Source organism: Amblyraja radiata, chromosome 10 (genome assembly GCF_010909765.2).
Source record: "Amblyraja radiata isolate CabotCenter1 chromosome 10, sAmbRad1.1.pri, whole genome shotgun sequence".
In the NCBI taxonomy this organism is placed as follows: Eukaryota; Metazoa; Chordata; class Chondrichthyes; order Rajiformes; family Rajidae; genus Amblyraja; species Amblyraja radiata.
This window is the reverse complement of record NC_045965.1, coordinates 61,762,490-61,790,230: the sequence shown is the minus strand read 5'-3', so window position 1 is coordinate 61,790,230 and position 27,741 is coordinate 61,762,490. Positions and strand designations below refer to the sequence as shown.

At 45.2% G+C, this 27,741-nt stretch overlaps 1 pseudogene; it reads left to right on the top strand.

Moving 5' to 3' along the window:
* Positions 1-27,739, top strand: LOC116977412 (annotated as a pseudogene).
* Positions 27,740-27,741: the final 2 nt, after the last annotated feature.

Sequence of the window (27,741 nt, the reverse complement as noted above, 5' to 3'; positions counted from 1 at the left end):
ATGAAATTCATCACAGTATTTCTTCTGTCTCTGGAGTACCTTACCTTTGGTGGTGTTGTAAGATGTTCTGACTTGAAGCTAGTAAATAATGGTTATGATAATGTTGTCATTGCTATTAACCCTGGGCTTCCAGAAGATGAAAACCTCATTACAAAAATCAAGGTAGGAATTTCTTAATTGACCTTTCAATGTTTTTTAATTGTTTGTATAAATGTTTAGAGTATAGTCTAGAGATAAGAGATACAGGGTGGAATCAGGCCCTTCAGCCCACCGAGTCCACAATGACCATCGATTACCCGTTCACACTAGTTCCTTGTTATCCCACTTTCACATCCTACACACTGAGGGCTATTTATAGAAACCAATTAACCCGTAAACCCGCACGTCTCTTTTGCAATTTGGGAGAAAACCGCAGCACCCGGAGAAAACCCATGCAGTCACAGGGAAAACGTACAGACTTCATATAGTCGGGATCGAACCCGGTCCCCGTCGTTTAGAGACAGCAACATTACAGCTGCGCCACGGTGCTACCCTATTGTTGTTGCAAGTTTTGAAAAAAACAAAGAGCCTTCCATGTTTTATTTCTTGTATGAAGGAGTCAGGTATTCCATCTCTTGAGCAGAGGATTCTATTCAATTAAAATTATGGCTGATAACATTAAAAAGTGAGATGGTTTTCCGATTTTTTTTTAAATTGTGTTTACACCAGGACATGGTGACGTCTGCCTCATCCTTCCTGTACGATGCCACCAAACAACGAGCTTATTTTTGAGATGTGAAAATTCTAATACCCATCACATGGACATCAAAACCAGAATATCAAAGACCAACCACGCAATCCTACCAGAAGGTAAAATCTAAACTATTTGTTATTTTCATGAATGTTCCCTCATCCACACTGTTACTTATTCTTAAGCATCAGTATCTCAAATGCAAAGTCTGAAGCATGCGTTTTGCTTTATTATAGTTTACTAGTTAATATCTGGAGTCACAGAGTCTTAGAACTTTACAACAGAGAAACAGGCCCTTCAGCCCAACTTGTCCATGCAGACCAAGATGCCCCATTCTCCCGTGTTTGGCCCATATCCCTCCTTAACCAATCTGATCAAGGGTCTCGATCTGAAACGTCACCTATTCCTTTACTCCAGAGATGCTTGCTGACCCGCTGAAATACTCCAGCATTTTGTGTTTTTCTCCCTCTTAACCTTTCCTATTCATGTACCTGTCCAAGATTATTTTAAATCACATTTTTCTTTATTGGCAGATGGTTGGACAAAAGCCGGCGATAAAATGATAAAAAAGTGCAAAATGTGATCAGGATAGTGGAGGTGTGAATTGTGATGCCAGAGGAAGGAATATACCTAGATCCCTGAATTAATCATCCAGCCAAATGATTCCATTACCCATATTTCAGAAACATCAGATATGCTGCTGTCTGGTTTATTCCTTTTGTTTCTTTTCAAATTTAGAGTCACACAGCACCAATACAGGCCCTTCAGCCCAACTCATCCATGCCAATCAAGATGCCCCATCTAAACTAGTTCCATTTGCCCACTTTTGGCCCATGTCCCACTTAAACCTTTCCTTCATGGGCTGTAGTCACAGGCCAAGCCGTTGTCAAATTGCCCCTGAGCTGAATAGTTTGTTCGGCCATTGTAGAGTCAACGGCCCTGATGCGTTTAGGAAGCAGATCCGTCAGACAAGCTAAGTGTGACACATTAACATTACTAAAGAACATTAGTGAATGAGAAAACAGCTTCTTTTTGTTCTCAGAATAGCCCAACCATCTGAAATAATTGTTAGCTAACCCGTTCAATCTTTGATCAAAATATCTGCCAGCTACTGTTCAAAATGTAGTCTTTCCATTGACAACAAAACCTTTTCACTGTACCTCAGTACACGTGACAATAAACTAAATTCAAACTCAATACCTACCAACATATCTTGGCTTAAAAGAATAGTCCTCGCCAAACACTTGTACTCAGCCCGCCAAGGTCTGTTAGATCTCTAGATTGCTAACCCTTTCAACTCCCCTTCCCATTCTATATTGACCTTTCTGTCCTGGGCCTCCTCCATTGCCAGAGTAAGGCCACAATCAAACTGGAGGAACAGCACCTCATGTTCTGCTTTAGTAGTTAACAATCCATCAGCATGAACATAGAATTCTCTCATTTTAAGTAACTAACCAACAGCCATCCCTTTCATTTTTCCCCAACTCCCTACCTTGTGCCTCATCCATTTCTCTCACTATTTGTGACTCCTTCCTCTTCCTCCATCCCCTTCCATCTTTATCACTTCTTCTGGCTTCATGTCTCGTGCCTTTACTCTCCATCACACAACTGTTTGTCTTCCTCCCATCTCTGGCCTTGGTCCACCCATCTGCCAATTACTGGCGTTATCTTGCACTAAACGTTACCCCCTTATCATGTACCTGTACACTGTGAATAGCTTGATTATAATCATGTGTTGTCTTTCCACAACAAAAGCTTTTCACTGTCCCTCGGTGTGAAACAGGTCCTTCAGCCCACCGAGTCCGCGCTAACCAGCGATCCCTGAACATTAACACTATTCTCCACACACAAGGGACAATTTATATTTATAGAAAGCCAATTAACCTACAAACCTGTACGTCTTTGGAGTGTGGGAGGAAAACGAAAATCTCGGAGAAAACCCATGAGGTCACGGGGAGAACGTACAAATTCCGTGCAGACAGCGCCTGTAGTCGGAATAAAACCTGGGTCCATGCCGCTGTAAGCACTAGGCAGCAACTCTACCGCTGCGCCACTGTGCCGCTCTCCATCTGTGGTTTAACTACTTATGTTTTGCAGTGTTTTTTTGTTTTTAACTCCCCTGTCTTTATCTTCCTAGGCTGACGTGATCATTGCTGATTCACATGTGAAGTTTGGTGATGACCCATACACTCTCCAGTACGGCAGGTGTGGTGAACGGGGCCGGTACATTCACTTCACCCCGAACTTCATGCTGAACGACAGTGTGATCGATGTTTATGGCTCACGAGGTAACAACTTTGTAAGAAAACATTTTCAAATGTGCAACTGGTTAGAATTTCTTGTTTATTCAGTTTAGATATGGGGAGCGGAAATAGGCCCTTCGGCCCACCGACTCCGTGCCGACCAGTGATCCCCGCACACTAACACTATCCTGCTGCAATAGTGACAATGGGACAATTTACCAATTTTACCGAAGCCAATTAACCTACAAACCTGTGTGTCTTTGGAGTGTGGGCGGAAACTGGAGCTCCTGGAGAAAATCCACGCTGGTTTTGCGTGCGAGCCACAGAAGCAGATCTACAAACTCATATTACAATTGCTCCACGCTCTTAAATCTGTATTCCTACAGCAACATTTCTTACTTTAACTACTATCTACCACATTGATGTCCCTCGGACTATCCATGACTGGACTATGCTGGCTTTTCCTTGCACAAAACGTTATTACCTTATCATGTATCTGTACACTGTAAATGGATTGTTTGGAATCATGTGTTGTCTTTCCGCTGACTGGTTAGCACGCAACAAAAAGCTTTTCACTGTACCTCAGTACGCGTGACAATAAACTAAACTGAACAGAGAATGGGATTGGGAGGGATAAATAGATAAGGCAAGATCTAATGGTGGAACAAACTCGATGGGCTGAATGACCTAATTCTGCGCCTATGCCTTATGATCTTAGGTCTTTTAATGGTCCATATATTGTGTAGAGTGGCATTGTGTGCTAGATGATCACGATTAGGGTAAAAGCCGATCATGGTTACCTTTCCCTTAAAGATGTGCCATCACGTTGTCAAGGGTACAGAATGTTGCCAGGCTGGAAAGGGTACAGAGAAAATTCACAAGGATGTTGCCAGGGCTAGCTACAGGGAGAGGTTGAATTGGCTGGTTCACTATTCCTTGGAGCACAGGAGGAAGAGGGGTTATCTTATAGAGGTGTATAAAATCATGAGATGAATAGATCGGGTAGATGCACAGAGTCTCTTGCTCAGTGTAGGTGAATCGAGGACCAGAGGACATGGGTTTAAGGTGCAGAGGACAAGATTTAATAGGAATCTGAGGGGTAACCTTTACACAGAAAGGGTGGTGGAGGTATGGAACAATCTGCCAGAGGAGGTAGTTGAGACAGGGACTACCCCAACATTTAAGAAAGTTAGACAGGTAAGTTGATAGGGCAGGTTTGGAGGAACATGGGCCAAGCGCGGGCAGTTGGAACTAGTATGGCTGGGACATGTTGGCCATTGTGGACAGGTTGGGCCGAAGGGCCTGTTTCCACGCTGTATCACTCTATAACTCTACAACTCTACAACAATGTTTAACCAATATGTTAGTGTCACTTGGTAAAGTTGCATTTTGATGCAATGCTTGCACAGAGCACTCAAGCCCTGATGTTTTTGTTCAGTTTCAGTTTAGTTTAATGTCAGGTCCAGTGTAAAGCTTTTTGTTGTGTGCTAACCAGTCAGCAGAAAGACAATACATTGCAAATAATCCCCCATTTAAACCCTCAGTGTTGGATAAAGGGTTTGTACAATGGAAAAATCATGGAATTAAAAAGATGGGACATCTTTATAGAAATGGCATTTTTCTCTCGTTTCAGGAGTTACAACAGAATTACGGATTACATTCAAATAGTTTTTTAGATATTTACAATTTAAAGATTATGTTAAAACACATACACGAGAATACAGAACCAGAGAACCAGAGATTCTAGATGAATGTTTGAATAAACACCCTAACACAGTCAAATTAATATCTTACATTTATAATACATTTTTAGACAGTGAGAATCCGTCGACGGAATTATACAGACTAGCATGGGAAAAGGAATTAGCTCAACCTATAACAAAAGATATTTGGGACAAAAGCCTACAACATATACACCAATGTTCATTAAATACCAGACATTCTTTAATACAATTTAAAGTACTACATAGACTGCATTATTCTAAAACAAAATTAAATAAAAATTTTCCTATCTCCTATCTGTGATAAATGTCAATACCACATGGCTAATTTAACCCATACTTTTGTAAACTGTATAAAAATTACAAATTACTGGATGGATATTTAAAAAATAATCTCTGTAGTCGTCAATATCCAAATGGACTCCGACCCTAAATGAATAATATTGGGCATATCAGAACAATACCTAAAACTCACAATAAACCAATGAAATTTCCTTGATTACAGTATAATAATTGGGAAAAAATTGATTAAAATTTTTTTGGAAAAACCCAACAACCCCCATAATCAAGATGTGGATTATGGAGATGTCGGAGACCTTACATTTGGAAAAAATTAGATATGTCTTAATTGACAAACCATAATTATTTATTAGAATATGGTCTCCATTTATAGATTATTTGAAGGGGTAGATTGAACCGGCACGGAGGCCGGACTGAAGCCTGAACCCTGGAGTAGATGAATAGTTATGTTCTCTGACCGACAGACCTATCTCCAAGGTTGTATTATTGATAGTTTATCCTATTTTTCTAATTTCTTTTCTTTCTTTCTTTCTTTATTTTTCCTATCTATAAATATAAATAAATAATTAGAGGGAATGTTAATAGGTAACCGATAAAGGAGGATCCCAGCTACTTTGGTAACTGGGTCCCCGGAAACCTGGATATTTAATATGTAACCGTTAAACAAAGTCTGACCTGGTTTGGATTATGATATGCAGATGCCTCTAATAAAAATTTATTTAAAAAAACGAAAAGAAAGACAATACATGATTGCAATCGAGCCATTCACAGTGTACAGATACATGGTAAGGGAATAACGTTTGCTGCAGGATAAAGCCAGTAAAGTGCGATCAAAGATATTCCGAGGATCACCAATGAGGTTGATAATGAGAGCGATGTTGCACTTTAATGAACTAGTCGGCTGAATGTGTGCAAGGTGTGCCTCTTCCCCTCTCATAGTCTTTAAGATGCTTCTTACAAAGCTGTAAGGGTGTTTCACAGTGGTCGAGTTGCCGCCTTACAACGCCAGTGACTCGGGTTTGCTCTTGATAACGAGTGCCGTCTGTACGGAGCCTGTACGTTCTCCCACGCTTGTACGTGGGTTTTCTCTGGCTGCTCCGCTTTTGTCCCACACTGCAAAGACGTACAGGTTTGTAGGTTAATTGGCTTTGGTAAAAATAGTAAATTGTCCCTGGTTTGTACGAGACTGCTATTGTATAGGGTAACCGCTGGGCCGAAGCGCCAGTTTCTGCCTTGTAACTCTAAAGTCTAAAGTCTGTGCCTTTGGCCAAACGTTTGGTCGTCTGTTCTAACATCACATTGTATAATTGAATAACGTTCCTCCCCCACACTAGTTCCCTGACCTGTTTCACTGTCCTCCTGATTAATTTTACTGCTTGTATGCCTCATTGTCACCTTCACCTTGGCCAACAAAGAACCACCCCACATTTCCTTGAACATTGTCAACTTTGATATGTTATTTTCACACCGTACATTCTCTGTGTACCCTTCCATATCTCCAGTCTCCCTCACCTGACTCTGAGTCTGAAGAAGGATCTCGACGTGTAACGTCACCCATTCCTTCTCTCCAGAGTTGCTGCCTGTCTCTCCAACATTTTGTGTCTATCTAACGTTCCAATGAAGCTCATTAAGTTGACTTGTTGAGTTAAAGCATTTCCAACAGTGGAAGCAATGCTTTCCATGAGTTCATAAGTGATAGGAGCAGAATTAGGCAATTCGGCCCATCAAGTCTACTCCACCATTCAATCGTGACAGATCTATCTTTCCCTCTTAACCCCATTCCCCTGCCTGCACCCCATAGCTCCTGACACATGTGACTATACCCAATACCCAATGACTTGGCATCCAGTCTTCTGCAGCAATGAATTCCACAGATTCACCTAACTAAAGAAATTCTTCCTCATCTCCCTAAAGGAACGTCCTTTAATTCTGAGGCTATGACTCTCTTTTTGTTTTATATTTGGTTGAGTCAACCCTATTTGGCTTCTACAGATCGGGTATTTGTCCATGAATGGGCTCATCTACAGTGGGGCGTGTTTGATGAATACAACGATTTGGTGCCGTTTTATTTCTCTAACGAGGAAATCCTGGCCACGGGGTGAGTCGCCTTTCAATCTAAATCACATGGTTAGTAGGTAGACAATAAAATAAGATTTGTTTTTGTTGTTTCCAGGCTTGGAGGGAGTTAGCTCTTAGGGTTAAAGGAATCAAGAGATACGGGGAGAATACAGGAACGGGGTACTGATTTTGGATTATCAGCCATGGCCACATTGAATGGCGGTGCTGGCTCGAAGGGCCGAATGGCCTACTCCTGCACCTATTTTCTATGTTTCTATGGATGTAGTTAGCGCACTTACACCCGTACCTAGTCTTCTGTTGCTCGAGTATTTAATTATATATTTTGGTGGGGAGGTGTATTTCTGCAGCAAGATCCTCTCTCCAATCAGGCAAGAGGTACAGAAGTGTGAAAGCGCACACCTCCAGATTCAGGGACTGTTTCTTCCCAGCTGTTATCAGGCAACTGAATCATCCTACCACAACCAGAGAGCAGTGCTGAACTACTGGTTCATAAAGTCCCGGCTCTGGAACTCTTCATTCAGAACTGCCGCCGCGACGTCAACCGCCTCAACTTCTCCACTCCCCTGTCTCACTCCAATCTTTCCCCCTCTGAACGCACTGCCATCGAATCACTCCGCAAAAACCCAGACTGGGTCATCAAACCAGCCGACAAGGGAGGTGCCGTGGTAGTCTGGCGCGCCGACCTCTACAAAGCTGAGGCCACGCGCCAACTCACGGACACCTCCTCCTACTTACCCTTGGACCATGACCCCACTGACGAGCACCAGGCCACCATTTCTAGCACCATCACCGACTTCATCAATTCCCACGCCCTACCTGACCAAGCCTCCAAACTCATCGTTCCCCAGCCCCGCACGGCCCGTTTTTACCTTCTCCCAAAAATCCACAAACCCGGCTCTCCCGGCAGACCCATTGTCTCTGCGTGTTCGTGCCCCACCGAACTCATCTCCACATACCTTGACTCCATCCTATCCCCCTTGGTCAAATCCCTTCCCACCTATGTTCTAGACACCTCAGACACTCTCCGCCGCCTCCACGCATTCCAGTCTCTGGGCCCTCACCCCCTCATCTTCACCATGGATGTCCGGTCACTCTACACCTCCATCCCCCACCACGATGGCCTCAGAGCCCTCCGGTTCTTCCTCGACCAGAGGAGCAACCTATACCCAGCCACTGACACTCTCCTCCGCTTAGCGGAGTTGGTCCTCACCCTCAATAACTTCACATTTGACTCCTCCCATTTCCTCCAAACACAAGGCGTAGCTATGGGCACACGCATGGGCCCGAGCTACGCCTGCCTCTTTGTCGGGTACGTTGAACAATCCTTGTTCGAGGCGTACCAGGGCCCCATCCCCGACCTCTATCTCCGCTACATTGACGACTGCTTTGGTGCCACCTCCTGCACCCACACACAACTGACTGACTTCATCCACTTCACCACCAACTTCCATCCGGCACTCCAATACACCTGGACGATTTCCGACACTTCCCTACCATTCCTTGACCTCACCATCTCCATCGCAGGGGACAGACTCCTGACCGACATACATTACAAACCCACTGACTCACATGGCTATCTGGACTACACGTCTTCCCACCCTGCCCCCTGCAAAGACTCCATCCCCTACTCCCAATTCCTCCGCCTACGCCGCATCTGTTCCCAGGACGAGACATTTCATACCAGGGCATCGGAAATGTCCTCGTTCTTCAGGGAACGGGGATTCCCCTCCGCCACCATAGATGAGGCTCACACCAGGGTCTCATCCATACCCCGCAACACTGCACTCTCTCCCCATCCCCGCACACGCAACAAGGGCAGAGTCCCTCTGGTCCTCACCTTTCACCCCACCAGCCGGCAAATACAACACATAATCCTCCGCCATTTCCGCCACCTCCAACGTGACCCCACCACTCGCCACATCTTCCCATCTCCCCCAATGTCTGCCTTCCGCAAAGACCGCTCCCTCCGCAACTCCCTCGTCAATTTTTCCCTTCCCTCCCGCACCACCCCCTCCCCGGGCACTTTCCGTTGCAACCGCAAGAAATGCAACACCTGTCCCTTCACCTCCCCACTCGACTCCATTCAAGGTCCCAAGCAGTCGTTCCAGGTGCGACAAAGGTTCACCTGTATCTCCTCCAACCTCATCTACTGCATCCGCTGCTCTAGATGTCAGCTCATTTACATCGGTGAGACCAAGCGTAGGTTGGGCTATCGTTTCGCCGAACACCTCCGCTCAGTCCGCAATAACCTACCTGACCTCCCGGTGGCTCAGCACTTCAACTCCCCCTCCCATTCCCAATCCGACCTCTCTGTCCTGGGTCTCCTCCATTGCCAGAGTGAGCAACAGCGGAAATTGGAGGAACAGCACCTCATATTCCGTCTGGTGTCCTTGCGTCCTTATGGCATTAACATTGAATTCTCCCAATTTGGCTAGCCCGTGCTGTCTCCTCCCCTTCCTTAACCCTCCAGCTGTCTCCTCCCACCCTCCCATCCGCCCGCCCTCGGGCTCCTCCTCCTCCTCCCCTTTTCCTTCTTTCTTTCCCCACCCCCCATCAGTCAGAAGAAGGGTTTCGGCCCGAAACGTCGCCTATTTCCTTCGCTCCATAGATGCTGCTGCACCCGCTGAGTTTCCCCAGCAATTGTGTGTACCCACCCAGTGCTGAACTACTATCTACCTCATTGGAGACCCTTTGCACTTTCTTTAATCGGACTTTGTTTTGCGTGAAACGTTATTCCCTTTATCCTGTATCTGTACACTATGGACAGCTCGATTGTAATCATGTTTACTATACATGCAGACTGGATAACATGCAACAAAATGCTTTTCGTGTTACCTTGGTGTACATGACTATAATAACTTAAATTAAACTAACCTAAAATGCATACCTCAAGATTCGGGACAATTTCTTCCTAGCTGTTATGAGGCTATTGCTCCGTCCTCTCGCCAACTAGAGACCTCCCATTTACCTCATTGGAAATCCTTGGACTATCTTCAATCAGACTTTACTGGACTTTATCTTGCACTAAATGTTATCCCCTCTATCATGTATCTGTACATTGTGGACGGCTCGATTCCAATCATGTATAATCTTTTTGCTGACTGGATAGCACGAACCAAAAAGGCTTTTTACTGTATCTCGGTACATGCGACAATAAACTAAACTGAAACAAAACGTGCAGTGGGAGAGACAAGAAGTGACAATGTTTTAAAGAGAACCTTCAACATGGAGGATGCAACTTGAATAAGTCTTGTGTTCGTTTCTTTTGAATGTTGCAGAAAGAGCTCTGCAGGCAAATAATAATAAAAATGTTGGGGTTTGTCTTCACTTTTAGGTGTTCAAAAGAGATAAAGGGAAAGCATGCCGAATGCAGTGGAGGATCCTGTCTTTCCTGCGAGATTAATAGCAACACAGGACTCCCAAACAGAGATTGTATGTTTTTTCCGGACAAAACGCAAACGACAGCGGCTTCAATAATGTATCTCCAAGGATTGAAAGATGTAAGTTGAACAGCCAAGTTTGGGGCGGCACGGTGGTAGAGTTGCTGCCTTACAACGCCAGAGACCCGGGTTCGATCCTGACTACGGGTGCTGTCTGTAAAGAAACATAGAAACATAAAAAATAGGTGCAGGAGTGGGCTATTCGGCCCTTCGAGCCTGCACCGCCATTTAATATGATCATGACTAATCATCCAACTCAGTATCCTGTACCTGCCTTCTCTCCATACCCCCTGATCCCTTTAGCCACAAGGGCCACATCTAACTCCCTCTTAAATGTAGCCAATGAACTGGCATCAACTACATTCTGTGGCAGGGAGTTCAGGAGATTCACCACTCTCTGTGTGAAAAATATGTTTCTCATCTCGGTCCTAAAGGATTTCCCCTTTATCCTTAAACTGTGACCCCTTGTCCTGGACTTCCCCAACATCGGGAACAATCTTCCTGCATCTAGCCTGACCAACCCCTTAAGAATTTTGTAAGTTTCTATAAGATCCCCCCTCAATCTTCTAAATTCTAGCGAGTGCAAGCCGAGTCTATCCAGTCTTTCTTCATATGAAAGTCCTCACATCCCAGGAATCAGTCTGGTGAACCTTCTCTGTACTCCCTCTATGGCAAGAATGTATTTCCTCAGATTTGGAGACCAAAACTGTACGCAATACTCCAGGTGTGGTCTCACCAAGACCCTGAACAACTGCAGTAGAATCTCCCTGCTCCTATACTCATATTATATGGAGTTTGTACGCTCTCCCCGTGACCTGCGTGGGGTTTCTCCGTGTTCTCACTGGTTTCCTCTCACACTCCAAAGATGCACAGGTCTGTAGGCTAATTGGTTTCGGTAAAAATTGTAAATTGTCCATAGTGTGTAGTATAGTGTTAGTGTATGGGGCACGGACTCGGTTTCCGCTCCGTATCTCTAAATTAAACCACTAAATATTTTACTTTAACAATTTCTGTAACAGAGTCATAGAGTCGTAGAGTGATACAGTGTGGAAACAGGTCATTTGGCCCAACTTGTCCAAACCGGTAAACAATGTCCCAGCTACACTAGTCCCACCTTAGCTGTGCTTGGTCAAACCTGTCTTATTCATGTACCTGTCTAACTGTTTCTTAAATGTTGGGATAGTCCCAGCCTCATCTACTTCCACTGGCAGCTTGTTCCATACATCCACCACCCTTTCTGTGAAAAGGTTACCCCTCAGATTCCTATTATATCTTTTCCCTTTCACCTTAAACCTATGTCCTCTGGTCCTCGATTCACCTACTCTGGGCAAGAGATTCTGTGCATCTACCCAATCTATTCCTCTCATGATTTTATGCACCTCAACAAGATCACCCCTTATCCCCCTGCGCTCCAGGGAATAGAGTCCCAGCCTACTCAACCTCTCCCTACAGCTCAGACCCTCTAGTTCTCGCAAAATCCTCGTAAATCTTCTCTGTACCCTTTCCAGCTTGACAATATCTTTCCTATAACAAAGGTTCAAAGGTTCAAAGGTTGATTTATTGTCACATACACCTAAATGTAGTGAAATTCCTTTTGCCAATGCAGCACATAAAAAAGAATACAAACATAACAATAATAAATAGCTTTAACATAAAAACATCCCCCCACAATGGTTCCCATTATGGGGGAAGGCACAAAGTGCACTCCCATCCCCAATGTCCACCCATAATCGGGCCTATTGAGGCCTCCACAGTTGCCTCTACGGAGGCCCGATGTTCCAGGCCGTCCTCGCCGGGTGATGATGTTCCGGCGTCGGGAGAATCCTCTCAGCGGCATGGGAACCCTGGAACGGCCGCCTCCCTACTCGAGACCGTGGCTTCCGGAGCCGACAAGGCCGCGCCGAATGGAGCTCAACTGGCGATCTCGTCGCGAGATCCCAGGCTCCCGGTGTAAAGTTTCAGCGCCGCCGCCCGCAGCTCCGCGATGTTTTTAACGCCGGTCCCAGCTCACCGGAGTTCCAGCGCGGCGACCCAGGCAAGGCAACGCCCGCCCCGCAATGGCGCTCCAGCGCTGCACCGCCGTCCTCAGACCCGCAGCTCCGGTGCCGCCGGCGCCGCCGATGCCGGTGCCGCCGATGCCGAGGCTCCGGGCGGTCCCCTCGCTCCTCGGACCCGCAGCTCCGCAGCCGCTGATGCTGAGGCTCCAGGCGGTCCCCTCAGGAAATACCGCTCCAGGCCCGCTGGTAGGCCGCGAGGACGGGTCGAAAGTGCAGCCCGGAGAAAAGCTGCATCTCCGACCAGGTAGGGACCCTGAAAATTAGTTTCCCCCTTCCCCCCCCCCCCCCCCCTCCCCACACACAAAAAAAGCTAGAACTCCTTAAAAACAAAACACTAAACTAACTAAAAATAAGAAAAAAGAAATGAAAAACAGACAGCTGCAGGCTAGGCAGCCATACCCCCTACAGGTCGGCGCCCACATCCTATATAATAGCAAAGAAACATTCATAAACTCTTTCAAAACCAAAATCCTTATTCATTTTAGGTATCCCATTAAAAACCCATGTCAGATTTCACTCTATCTAATAGAACAGTATGATTTACCTTACATAATATTTACATTTCCACAAATGTAGATATTATAGTAGCACAACAGGGCACATCGAGGAAGCTGGCAATGCTTCTGATATCATTTGCATGTCTTTCTTTAATCACGTTAAAAGCTAATTGATTTCATTCTTAATATAACGTTGGAGTATCTGTTGGTGTAAATACGTACAACATAGAATAGTACAAACAACACAGGAACAGGTCCTTTGGCCTAGATCTCTGCTGACATAATCCCAAATGGAATCTATCTAATTTGCCTGCACATGATCCATATCCCCCCCATTCCCTGACTATCCATGTGCCTATCTAAAAACCTCTTAAATGCCTCCATCACTACCCTGGCAGTACGTTCCAGGCACCCACCAATATCTGTATTAAAGTGCTTGCCACGCACATCCGTGTCCAAAGACAGGCCGCTCGATTTGTTACTAACACCTATGAGAGAGAAGTGATGTCACCAAACTTCTGAATTTTCTGGGGTGGAACCCTCTCCAAGAGACGTGAAGCTCACCGTTTTACCTGTTTTTACATAATGTTAAATGGTCAGCTAGAATTAGATCACAAGACCTACACCAACCCCAAACCAATTAGGAGCAGATGAGGGCATTCGATCCAATTTGTGATCCCAGCTACAAAGACAGATGTGTACAGCAATTCGTTCTTCCCACGCACAATTAAAGCATGGAATAATCTCCACCAAACTATAGTTACCCAACCAGATGCAACTAAATTTAAAGTAGCACTTTCTTCCCAATAACCCTTTCTGGCTTAATCCCTCCCTTCACCACCTCCAGTTTAAATTCCAGTTGGAATATTTTGGAGGACCAAGTAACCAAGAACCAAGAACATCTCCTATAAATTTTGCCCACCTCATCTTAAAGCTACGTACACTAGATCTTGGCATTTCCATTCTGAGAAAAAGGTTCTGACTGTCTATGCTATCCATGCCTCTTGTAATTTCTATCAGGTCTCCCCCCAACCTCCAACTCCAGAGAAAACAATCCAAGTTTGTCCAATCTTTCATTATGGTTAATACCCTCTAATCCAGGCAACATTCTGGTCAACCTCATCTGCATCCTCTCCAAAGCTTCCTCACTCTCCCTGTAATGGGGCGACCAGAACTGCACACAATCCTCCAAATGCAGCATGCCCAAATTCCTATAAAGTTGTAACATGACTCCCTGACTCTGTTCAATGTCCCGACTGATGAAGGCAAGCATACAATATGCCTTCTGTACCACTCTTATCTGCTTGTGTGGTCACTTTCAGGGAGATATGGAGCTGGACTACACGATCCCAATGGACATCAAATATAAATAAAAATGTATAGTACTTGACAGTGCAGCATGTTCTTGCCCATTGCTTCCTCGGGAGTGGAGTCACTGGTTCAATTCCACAGATTACACCTTGGTAGAAAGGCTTGCAAAGGCTTTGCAAAGCTAGCGACTGTCACAGAGACGGGGAGATCCAAATTACCAGGAGAGCCTTGTTGTACTTAAAAGCTGCTGGCTCAGGGAAAATGATTCCATTGAGCTGATATTTAGAAGTAGGATATAGACTCAGCGGGTAAGGCAGCATCTCTGGAGAAAAAGGATGGGTGATGTTCCAGATCTGGACCTGACTCTTCTACAGAGTCTGGAGAAGGGTCCCGACCCAGAACGTCACCCAACCTTTTTCTCCAGAGATGCTGCCTGACCGGCTGGGTTACTCCAGCACTTGCTGTCTATCTCCGGTATAAGCCAGCATCCGCAGTTCCTTTCTACACATTTAGAAAGTGGAACGTAGGAAACAAATCCGCAAATGCCAAGAAAGCGCGTGTTCTCTCGCTGGATAGATTCTGCGACACTTCTCACACCGAGTCTTGCATTCGTCTTTCAGGTGGTTGAATTCTGTGATAACAAGACTCACAATGCTGAAGCGCCCAACATGCAGAACAGAATGTGCAATTACAGGAGCACTTGGGACGTGATCAGCAAGTCAGATGATTTCAAGAATAACCCTCCGGCTAACATTCCATCCCTCGTGCCGGCAATAACTCTACTATATGTCAAAAACCGAGTGCTGTGCTTAGTTATCGATGACTCTGGTAGCATGAACATCGTATGTCCCAGTACGGAATAGTAGTGTTGGTTTAAGTTAAGGATATCTATTAGTATACCCCTTCATAAGTTCATAAGTTCTAGCAGCAGAATTAGGGCATTCGGCCCATCAAGTCTACTTCACTATTCAATCGTGGCTGATCTATCTTTCCCAGTCAATCCCATTTCTCCTGCCTTCTCCCCATATCCCCTGATACCCGTACTAATCAAGAATCTGTCAATCTCCACCTTAAAAATATCCATTGACGGCTTGCACAGACTTCTGTGGCAATGAATTCCACCGATTCACCACCCTCTGACTAAAGAAATACCTCCACATATTCTTTCTAAAGAAATGTCCTTTTATTCTGCGGCTGTGACCTCTAGTCCTAGACTCTCCCACTAGTGGAGATCCTCACCACATCCATTCTATGCAGGCCTTTCACTATTTGGTTTCAATGAGGTCCCCCTCGTCCCTCTAAACTCCAGCGAGTACAGGCCCAGAGGATCTCCAGTTTCCTCCCACATTCCAAAGACATGTAGATTTGTAGGCTAATTGGCTTCTGTAATGAAGAGGAATTTCTTTAGGGTGCTGAGTCTGTGGAATTCATTGCCACAGATGATGGTGGAAGCCAAGTCATTGGGTGTTTTCAAAGCGAAGATTGCCAGGTAAGGGCATCAAATGTTATGGGGAGTTGGCAGGAGAATGGGGTTGAGAGGGAAAAATAGATCTGCCATGATTGAATGGCAGAGCAGACATTGCAGGCCGAATTTCTGCTCGTATGTCTGATGATCTTAAGGTCATAAGGCATAGAGGTGCAGAGGTAGAGATGCTGCCTTACAATGCCAAGGAACCGGGTTCGATCACAACTACGGGTGCTGTCTGTATGGAGTTCGTACGTTATCCCCGTGATCGCATGGGTTTTCTCAGAGAACTTCGGTATCCTCCCACAGTCCAAAGACGTACAGGTTTGTAGGTTAATTGGCTTGGTATAAATGTAAAAATTGTCCCTAGTGTGTGAAGGATCGTGTTAATGTGCGGGGATCGCTGGTCAACGCAGACTGGGTGGACCAAAGCCCCTGTTTCCGTGCTGTATCTCTAAACGAAACTAAAAACTAAATTAAACATATTGTTGAAGCATGTAGTTGGCTGCTTCTGAAGAAGTCTGAATTTTGAATCTGACTTGTTTTCTTTCCGAAAACAGGAAAATCGTATTGCTAGGCTCCAACAAGCAGCGTCGATATTCCTGCTGCAGATCATTGAGGAAGGGTCCAAGGTTGGCATCGTCACTTTTAATAGCGTGGCAACTATTAAAACACATCTGAAAATAGTCGACAGTGAAGCAGTTCGGAGGGAACTGATAAAGTTCCTGCCTACAAGCGCAAATGGTGGAACAAATATTTGTAATGGGGTTCGATCTGCTTTCCAGGTAAGTCCGAGAGGACTTTTAATTTCACTTTCCATGGTAATCGTTGCAATCGTTTTCCAGCGTTGACGGAGCGATGATTGTTTTCCAGGTCCTTCGCGGAGATGACAACGCTACAAACGGCGATGAAATAGTTGTGCTGACCGATGGGCAGGACAGTTCTATAAACACTTGCTACAAAGAAGTGAAACAAAGTGGAGCTATTGTCCACACCATCGCATTGGGACCAAACGCAGACAAAGATCTGGGAGAACTATCAATTATGACAGGCAAGAAATAGGTTTCAAAGTTTAGTTTGGTCTGGTTTAGTGTATTTTTCAGTGCGGAAACAGGCCCTTTGGCCCATCGAGTCTGTGCTGGTCAGCGATCCCCGCATACTTACACTGTCCTGCACACACTCGGGACAATTTGCTATTATACCAAGCTGATTAATTTATAAACCTGTACAATGTTTGAAGAAACTGGAGCACCTGGGGAAAACCCAAGCAGGTAACGTGGAGAACGTACAAAATCCGTAGACAGCACCTGTAGTTAGGATTGAAACCGGTCTCTGGCGTTGTGAGGCAGCAACTCCACCACTGCGCCACCGTGCAACTATTTGTGCTGATGATGGAGGGAACTGAGGTACGGGATTGTGGATGGGGTGAGAATTGTACAGGTTGCTTTCATCTGGACGGGGCCAACGTTGTTTGGAAATGAACCTGAAGAACACTTGGGCCCACAAGTTTCTAGCACACAAGATTATCCCATCAATGTGTCCACTATTTAGACTCATAGAGTCATACACCACCGAAACAGACCCTTTGGCCCGACTTGCCCATACCGACCAAGATGCCCAATCTACATTTGAGTTTAGTTTATTGTCATGTTTAACGAGGTACATTGAAAAGCTTTTATTGCGTGCTAACCAGTCAGTGGGAAGACTATACATGATTACAATCGAGCCGTCCACAGATGCATGATAAAGGGAATAACGTGAATAACGTTTAGTGCAAGATAAAGTCCAATAAACTCCAAGGGACGACAGATGGCACAATGGGCTAAGTGTTCGGTTCGAATCCTCCTTGGAGTGTGTACTGTCGTTGTGTCCTTGGGCAAGACACTTCACCCCACCTTTGCCTGGGACTAGAGACGGAAATTAGCTACTGATGGCTACAATCTCGCATATTTACATGCAAATGTTCATTAATATGCACTGTCCCTATAAAAAAAAAAAAAAAAAAAACCACCAATCAAACATAGCTGAGGGTCACCCACAAGGTAGATAGTAGTTGAGCACTGCTCTCTACTTGTGGTAGGATGGTTCCGTTGCCTGATAACAGCTGGGAAAAAACTGTCCCTGAATCTGGAGGTGAGCTGTTCTCACACTTCTGTGCCTTTGGCCAATGGAACAGAGGTGAAGAGTGAGTGGCTAGGATGTGGACTCGTCCTAGATTGCGCTGGTGGCCTTACCGAGGTAGCGTGGGATGTAAACGGAGTCCATGAAGGGAGATTGGTTTGGGTGATGTTCTGGGTTGTGGGAGGGCAGGGGTGAGTGGGGGGGTATGTGTGGGCGGAGGGGTGTGGGGGAGAGGGGAGTTGGGCGGAGGGGTTGTGGGGGTGGAGGGAGGGGTGTGTGAGAGGAAGGGTTTGTGGGGGTGGGGTTGTGGGTAGGGAGGGGTTTGGGGTGCAGGTGGTGTGGGGGAAAAGGGGATGGGATAGAGCTCGGAGAAAAGATGGAGGTATAGTGCGGTAGCATGGGGGGGGGGGGGCAGGAAGCCAGCGAGGGGAACCATAGGGGAAGGGGTTTGGGGGTGCGTATGGGGACTCACAGGGTTGTTCTCCTCCGCCGGATCAGAATCTCCGCTTTCCATTTGGTGACATTGAACGCCATCTCCTACTCTTGGCTGGGCCTGGTTGGGTTGGGTCGGGCCATTTCCGGTCCCTTCCCTCCGAAAATTGTGTCCGGTTGGAGACCTCCACCGGACCATCCAGATCCTCCCGTGTGAGTGACAGTAGAAGGGACAAATCCACGCGCCGCTGAATGGCAGTAGAGGCAATCGATCTGCGCACGCGCGGGTTTATTTTTTTTTAAACCTCAATAACTCTTACCAGCTTCCAACCGATTGAAACAAAACTTGGTGCTATCACAGCATAGGAACATTGAGTAAGCTGGTGGAAAATCGTAGGCGCTATCGCGTACCGTTTTGCACAAACCGTGAAGATAAGGTCAGTTCTAGTTATGTATAGATAACGTGATTGATATCTTGTGTAAACATTTTCCCTTTCAAGAGTCAAGAGTGTTTTATTGTCACATGTACCGAAATGGATCAATGAAATTGTAAATGACCTCTATGTTAACACTACAATTTTTTGTTCTTCATTATCAGATGGCTTACATTTTTCGGCCACAGATAACGTGGATGAAAATGGACTAGTTGATGCATTCACCGGATTAGTATCAGGCAATGGTGACATTAACCAGCAGTCAATCCAGGTTTGATTCATTGAGCAACATTCCAGTCATGTTTGCTGGAAATAACTGCCTCACCGGATTAAAAACATTTCTTCTCTTTGGTTACAGCTTAAAAGTTATGGAAAGCTCATCAGCAGTAATAGTTGGTTAAACGGTACAGTTTTCATTGATAAAACCGTTGGGAACGACACGTTCTTTGTAATGACGTGGCAGGGAGGTACACCATCCATCTTAGTTCGTGATCCTCGGGGGAATGATCTACAATGATACAAGCTTTAACATAGACAAACACTTTGCGTACAGGACAACTTGCTATTCCTGGCACTGCAGAGGTATGTCATGGTGTCATAGAGTCATACAGTGTGAAAACAGGCCCCTCTGCCCAACACGTCCTAGCTACACTAGTCCCACCTGCCTGCGTTTGTCCATATCCCTCCAAACATGTCCTATCCATGTACCTGTCTAACTGTCTCTTAAACGTTGGGATTGTCGCTCTGCCTCAACTACCTCCTCTGGAACCTTGTTCCATACATCCACCACCCTTTGTGTGAAAAAGTTACCCCTCAGATTCCTATTAATTTCTTTCCCCCTTCACCCTAAACCTATTGTATGTCCTCAGATCCTCGATTCCCCTACTCTGGGCAAGAGACTCTGTGCGTCTGTTAATCCTGGCTAAATTGGACCAGCTAGGGCTTCAAAATGGGGTTAAGTTTCAGGGTTGCTGGGAGATTTGGTCAAATTGGAATTACTCTCTGCAGAGCTGGGACAGGCTGCGGAGAGGTGCCAGTGTGTCTGAAGCTTAGATACAATTTGCATGCAAAGATTGGGAAGCCCTACAAACCCTGCCAATCTGGTGCAAAAAGCATAGAATGGATTGGCTGGCTGCAAACCAGACATACCATCTTGTAAATAGTTGTAAATAATGTTGCAGAGTTTGACTTTGCCAAGTGTTGATTAGATGAGGTGTTGAGCCTTGTCTGGGTTTTTTGTTAATCAGGGTAAATGTTTCCAAGTTGACTTCATCTCGAAGTCCATTGTGAATACAATGTATTAAACTGTTCAACTATCATTGGGTTAGGTAAATGCCTGTTATGTATGGGGTTAATCGATATCTGTAATTGGGTGATTAAGAGACCACCCCTATGTGGTTCGGCCCCTCAAGGTCCCGGGACAATATAATAGTCCGTGATCACGAGGCTCGGCGTCGATCTTCTGGAAGAGCGCTCAGGACCGCGTAACCTTCTGGAGTGCCTCTGTCTGAGCGAGGCCTAGAGGGCTTGAACAGGCAGACGCGAGGATCGAACCCGCGGTGGGATAGGTACAGAGTGTGATCTGTGACGCGCTTTTGGTAAAGTAAAATGTAGTTGTTTCAAGTGCTTGATTCAGTGTTTTTACTGAAACTAGACTGGGGGAAGCTTAGAAACGAGCAATTATCATGTCTACCTGATCTATTCGTCTCATGATTTAATACCCATGTTTCTTATTGGATTTCATGTTTTCTCTTTTTGTTGATTTTGATTTGCTCTCTGTATTGCATATTAAAGTGGCGTGACTTTCTATCAGACAGGATCATGGAGATACTCGATAAAGAATATGGATGCTGCAAACCAGGTTCTGAGCATCACTGTGATGATGTCCCGCGCAGCGGATGCTGGTGTTCCACCTGTCACTGTCAATGCTCACATCAATCAGGGTACATCGACGTGGCCGAGCCCCCTGGTCATTTTCGCAGAGGTCAGTTACGGCTTTGAGCCAGTCATTAACGCTAAAGTGTCAGCCACAGTGGAGCGGGCAGATGGCAAGTCTATCATCGTTGACCTTCTGGACAATGGCGCAGGTAAACGCACGTGAAAGAACGAGAACGAAGCGACTATAACGAATCATCCCTGTTCCTTTCCGAGAGCTACAGAGCATAACAGGCGTTGAAGTATGAGACAAAAAGCTGGAGTAACTCAGCACCTCTGGTGAAAAGGAATAGGGTCTAGACCTTGAGGTATAATTGAAGTGTAGACATGGTTCAATACAGGAAATGAGGCAACCATTTTGTGCGCGGCATTTTCCCACAAAAGAGCTTCAGCTTCCGTCAGGATTAAGGATGACTTCCTTCCTTCCTCTCTGGTTTTGAGGCCTCAGAGATGACTGATAAGGCCGGTGTAGGAACTAGACTCTTCCACAGATGGTCAGGTTCTGCTCCTATAAGAATCACACTTGATTCACCAAGTGTGTTTTGCAACATACGAGGAATTTCATTGGCCAGGTCAGTCATACAATTAATAGCAACAGATCACTCAAAAACACATTTTAACATGAACATCCACCACAGTGACTCCTACACATTCCTCACTGTGATGGAAGGCGAAAAAAAGTTCAAATCCTTCCTTTTGTTCTTCCTCGGTCGGGGGCCTCGAGCCCTCCGTTGGCGTGACAATCTTGACTCCCGTAGCCGGCGGCTTTCAGGCCCTCCACGTCGAGTCGATCAGCTCCTGCATCTGGGGGGATGTCAGCTTCCCCGCGCCGGGCAATCGAACCTCGCATCGGGGCTGGTTGAGCCTTCCGCTGCATTGGAGCTCCCGACTAGCCTCTCCTGAGACTGCGAGCCCTTGATTGTAAGTCCACGGTGGGAGCGATCCCAGGCAAGTGATCCGCTCCGATGTTATGTCCACGACAGTCCGAAGAGGCCTCCAGCGATGGTAGGTCGCAGAGCCCGGAGAAAGTGATCCGAAACCTGAAAACAAGTTTCCCCCAATCCCCTCCCCCCTCCCCCCACATAAAACATACCGAAGAACATTAAACAAACTTTTAACGCACTAAAAAATAACAAAAAGAAAACAAAAACGAAAAATCTGCCGGCAGGGCTGCCATCTCCCCGTCCCCATCTCCCTGTAGTTTTTTTTTTGTATAAAAGTGTTTCTTAAGATGTATTTAATTCACATTTTAAGTTGCGAAACGGTGATTTAGTCCCCGAACAAACCGGCAGTGTATTTGCTGCCAATATGGGGACTAAATCACCGCAACCTCAACGTTCCAAATGGTCCCGTTCCAGAAAATCCCACTCGCAAGCTGATTTAAATGGCCATTAATTTACAGGTATTAAACATTAAATTCCTTCCATTTGGCCTATAAACCCATGACAATGAGATTTAAAAATTATGTTATATTCTGAATTCTTGTGTGAATGTTATTTGGACACTTAGGCTATTTAAAAATGTTAATCTATTCTTAAGAAATGGATAGATGTTTAGATCTAGTAATTGAATTTTGTAATTAGCTACAATTAGGTAACTAACTAACTATATGCTTTAATTTCAAGTCATCTAAGTAAGATTGTTTCATATTTGTTTCAGAATGCTTCAATCTATAATAACTGAAAATTTCTTTCAGTTCTCTTAAATTTTAAGAAAGTTATGGGCTTTTAAATGTTCTCGATCACAGCTTTTGAAGTAAATGAAAAAGCAATAGGGAACAAGATGCCAATTTCCGAGTATGCAAATGGCCATAAATTTTTTAATACTGAAGATATAAAAGCGAATTAGGTGTCAAATTAAACTTCTTTTTATGCTTTATTTGATGGGATAAATTAAAGGCTTGATTTTTAAAATCTCAAAATTTTGTAACATTGCTACTATAGCAATGTATTAAAGGATGTTCTGAACAAAATTAACATATCGTAATTTCCTGTGCACGCCATTATATAAGCTTTATTTGCTTTGTTGTCTTCAGGTCCTGACGCGGTTGAAAACGATGGCATTTATTCTAGATACTTTGTTAAATTTGGTGGAAATGGACGGTACAGCTTCAAAATAAATGTTCAAGGAAAAGATGGAGTGACAAGATTATCGGCCAGAAGGCATGGTCGTGCCCTGTACATCCCTGGATATGTGCAGAATGGTAATGTATTGATGGATAAATGCTACACATTGATGTTGACAGTATCACCACCTTAGCCCAAGTGCCATTGGGACTCTTATGGGCCTGTCCCACTTAGGCAACTGCTGGCGATTGTCATATTCGTAGCAGGTCGCCGAAAAGCCGGCGACTGGACTAATGGGCCTGTTCCACTTACGTGAATTTGTAGGCGACTGCCGACGAATACAATAGAATTCACCGGTCAGCACCGGTGACAACCTGCGTCACCTGGCAACAACCTACGACATCCTGGCGACAACCTTACTTAACCTGGCGACAACCTACGACAGCACCTACGTCAAGCTACGCTCATGGGCGTCAAATCCATGTTCGCCACTGTTGCCGAACATTTTTCAACATGTTGAAAATCCAGCGGCGACCAGAAAGACGCTACGACTCTTTGGGCTACTGAGGAGACTGCTCACGACCATACAGGCGACACCACGTTGACCACCGGGGACCTTGTGGCGACAGCCTAGTCGCCTGAAGTTGCCTAAAAAATTGCCTAAGTGCGACAGGCCCATTACCTTGCTATCCCTAGACTTGACAAACTTCAAGAACCAGACGACATAGGTTTAAGCTGAGGGGGGAAGGATTTGATGTGAATCTGAGGGGCAACATTTTTACACAAGGGTGGTGGGTGTATGGAACAAGCTGCCAGGGTGTACGGAACAAGCAGCCAGGTACTCTCGCAACTTTATAGCAACATTTAGACAGGTGCATGGATAAGACCGGTTTAAAGGGATATGGGCCAATCGCAGGTAGGTGGAACTAGTGTAGTGGGACATGTTGGCCAGTGTGAGCAGGTTGGGCCGAGGGTCCTGTTTTCACACTGTAAGACTCAATGACTCTAAATGCCATGGTCTCAAGGACAATCTCCCATCCTTCATATTCCCATCTCATCTCATCCAGTATCCTGCTTCCACCTACATTCCTTCCTCTGGTCTCACACGTTCAGTTTTTTTCATCTTTGTCCTTTGTCCAGTCAGTGCCCAGTGGGGTGCCACAAGGCTCGGTGCTGAGCCCCCAGTTGTTTACAATATATATTAACGATTAAGGCGAGGGAATTAAATGTAACATCTCTAAATTTGCGGATGACACAAAGCAGGGTGGCAGTGTGAGCTGCAAGGAGGATGCTATGAGGCTGCAGGGTGACTTGGATAGGTTGGGTAAGTGGGCAGAAGCATGGCAGATGCAGTATAATGTGGATAAATGTGAGGTTATCCACTTTGGCGGCAAGAACAGGAAGGCAGATTATTATCTGAATGGTGTCAGATTAGGAGAAGTGGAGGTGCAACAAGACCTGGGTGTGCTTGTACATCGGTCACTGAAAGTAAGCATGAAGGTACAGCAGGCAGTGAAGAAAGCTAATGGCATGTTGGCCTTCATTGTGAGAGGATTTGAGTTTAGGAGCAAGGAGGTCCTACTGCAGTTGTACAGGGCCCTGGTGAGACCTCATCTGGAGTATTGTGTGCAATTTTGGTCTCCTAATTTAAGGAAGGACATTACTGGTATTGAGGGAGTGCAGCGTAGGTTCACCAGGCTAAATCCTGGGATGGCGGGACTGACATATGATGAAAGAATGGGTCGAATGGGATTATATTTGATGGAATTTAGAATGATGAGAGTGGATCTCATAGAAACATATAAAATTCTTGGACAGGGTAGATGCAGGAAAAATTTTCCCTCTGTTGGGGTCCAGAACCAGGGGTCACAGTATAAGAATAAGGGGTAGGCCATTTAGAACTGAGATTAGAAAAAACCTTTTCACCCAGAGAGTTGTCAATCTGTGGAATTCTCTGCCACAGAAGGCAGCGGAGGCCAATTCACTGGATGTTTTCAAGAAAGAGTTATTTAGCTCTATGGGCAAAGGGATATGGGGAAAAAGCCAGAACAGGGTGCTGATTTTGGATGATCAGCCATGATCATATTGAATGGTGGTGCTGGCTCGAAGTACTAAGTGGCCCACACCTGCACCTATTTTCTATGTTTCTATGAACCTCTATCAACCCATCCCCCCATCCCCCCTTGCCTGTGTTCGTGCTTTGTCCTGCTCCTTCTCTCTTCCTGCCTTCATCCTCTTCCCTACAATCAATCCATAGAAGGGTCCCGACCCGAACTGTCACCAATCCATGTTCTCCAGGGATGCTGCCTGACCTGCTGAGTTACTCCAGCAGTTTGTGTCATTTTTAATGTAAAGCAGCATCTGCAGTTCCTTTATTCTACATCCAGTATCCTATTGTCCACTTGTCCATTGCCCAGTGTCCTCACTGCATGATAACACTCGGAAAATCACAATATAAAATAAATACCACACTTGTGATGAAATCTTTGTTAACTCTTAGCCCCCCCTCCCCCCCAAAACCCTGCCTCTATAAGGCAAGAGTCTCTCCCGAATTCTCAAGTCCTCTGGCGCTGGTCATTCATACATTTATCTCTTTCTGCCCTGCCTCTGACGTAAAATGTTTGTGGGTTCCTCCTCCCACTGTTCCCCTTTCCATTAAGACGTTGGATCACCCCTCTTAATATCAACAATATTTCACGTGTACCAAGGTACAGTGACAAGCTTTTTCATTGCGTGCTATAAATACAATCGTATAGTCTATAGAGCAAAGGGGGAAGATATGGAATGCATAATACAGTTCTCAGCATTGTAGTGAATCAGCTCCACAGACAAAGTCCAATGCCCACAATGAGGTAGAGGTGAATCAGACTGTACCCTAGCTTATGTAAAGAGAAGGAAATAAGCTGTTCCTGAGTCTGGTAGTGCATGCTTTCAAGCTCGATACTTTCTGCCAGATGGGAACAGGGAGAATAAGGAATAACCGGGGTGGGACAAGACTTTGATTGTGTTGGCTGCTTTTCCAAGGCCCAGACGGAGTCTACAGTGTTTGTGAGATGAATTGGGCTACATCTACAACTCTCTTCAATTTCTCATGGTCTTGGACAGAGCTGTTTCAAAACCAAGCTGTGATGCAACCCGACAGTACGCTTTCTACGGTGCATCTGTAGATATTTGTGAGAGTCATTGGAGACATGCCAAATGTCCTCAGTCTCCTCAGGAAGTAGAGGCATCTTGACTGCCACATCAGTGTGGTTGATCAACGACAGATCATTGAAGCTCTCAACCATTTCCACCTCGGCACCATTGATGCCGACTGGGGCATGTACTCCACATTGCTTCCTAATCGTCGATAACTCGTTCTTTCATCTTGCAGCCTGCGGTGTCATTTCACAATAGATTTTAGATATCTTGACCCTTTTTCCGAAACGTGGCCTTTTCTTTTTCTTTTAGGACAAATTCAACAAAACCCACCTCGGCCACCGTCCATTGGTGACAACACTCAGAAACTGGGAAGTTTTCAGAGAGTTAAATCAGGTGGCACCTGTTTAGTAAGTAATGTACCTACAGGATCTATTCCTGACGTATTCCCCCCGAGTAAAATCATGGATCTTAAAGCAACAATAGTCCACGATAACATACAACTGAACTGGACAGCGCCAGGAGACGATCTGGATCAAGGAAATGGTAATTTAAAATTATTATTTAATGTATAAATTATTCAATCGTTCAATGGTGCTTTATTGTCAGATGTACCTATGTGCATTGGAACTCTTTTTTTTGCATACTGTTCAGACAATCCTGCGTTTGAGTTTAGTTTATTATCACATGTACCTCTGTAGTGTGGGGATATACTGCACCTTGGATGTGGAGAGGATGTTTCCACTAGTGGGAGAGTCTAGGACTAGAGGTTATAGTCTTAGAATCAAAGGACATTCCTTAAGGAAGGAGATGAGGAGGAATTTCTTTTGACAGAGGGTGGTGAATCTGTCGAATTCTTTAGCCACAGAAAGCTGTGGAGGTCATGCCAATCTATATATTTAAGGCAGAGATGGATAGATTCTTGATTAGTACGGGTGTCAGGGGTTATGTGGAGAAGGCAGGAGAATGGGGTTAGGAGGGAGAGATAGATCAGCCATGACTGAATGGTGGGGTAGACTTGATGGGCCGAATGGCCTAATTCTGCTCCTATTACTTATGATCGTGACCCGGTTCTTCCCTAACAAAATCTGAATGAATATTTTATTAGCATGTTACAATAACAAAGTTTGAGTGGTCATTCTTTTGTGAATTAACTTGCTTTCATGTTTTTTTTCTCTTCTTCGTTTAGCATCCCATTATGAAATAAGGATGAGCAAGAACTTCACACAGCTGAAAAATAATTTTCAATCGACTCACAAGATTAACACCACTGGGTTGAATCCTCAGACTGCAAGCTCCAAGGAATCGTTTTTAATCTCTGAGAATATTCAATTGAAAAACGGGACTGAAATCTACTTTGGTGTCATTACATTTGATAAGGCAAATCAAGCTTCAGCGTTGTCGAATATAGCACCGGCTGCCTTGGTAATGGCGCCTCCAGTTCCACCTAGCCCGACCAGCCCACCAAACCAGTCGCAGCCACCGACAACAGCTCATTCACCTCGTCGAACCACATCCGTGCACCCTGGCTCATCCGTGCACCCTGGCTCATCCGTGCACCCTGGCTCATCCGTGCACCCTGGCTCATCCGTGCACCCTGGCTCATCCGTGCTCCCTGGCTCATCGTCCCAACCTAATAACTCTCCGGTGATTGATGTTACAACAATTGTTCTGATAGTTTGTTGTCTTGTTGTTGTCGTAACTCTGATCATTGCCATAACCGTGTGCATTGTGGCTACCAGAGGTCGTAAGAGAGTCTCACCCAGTTAAGA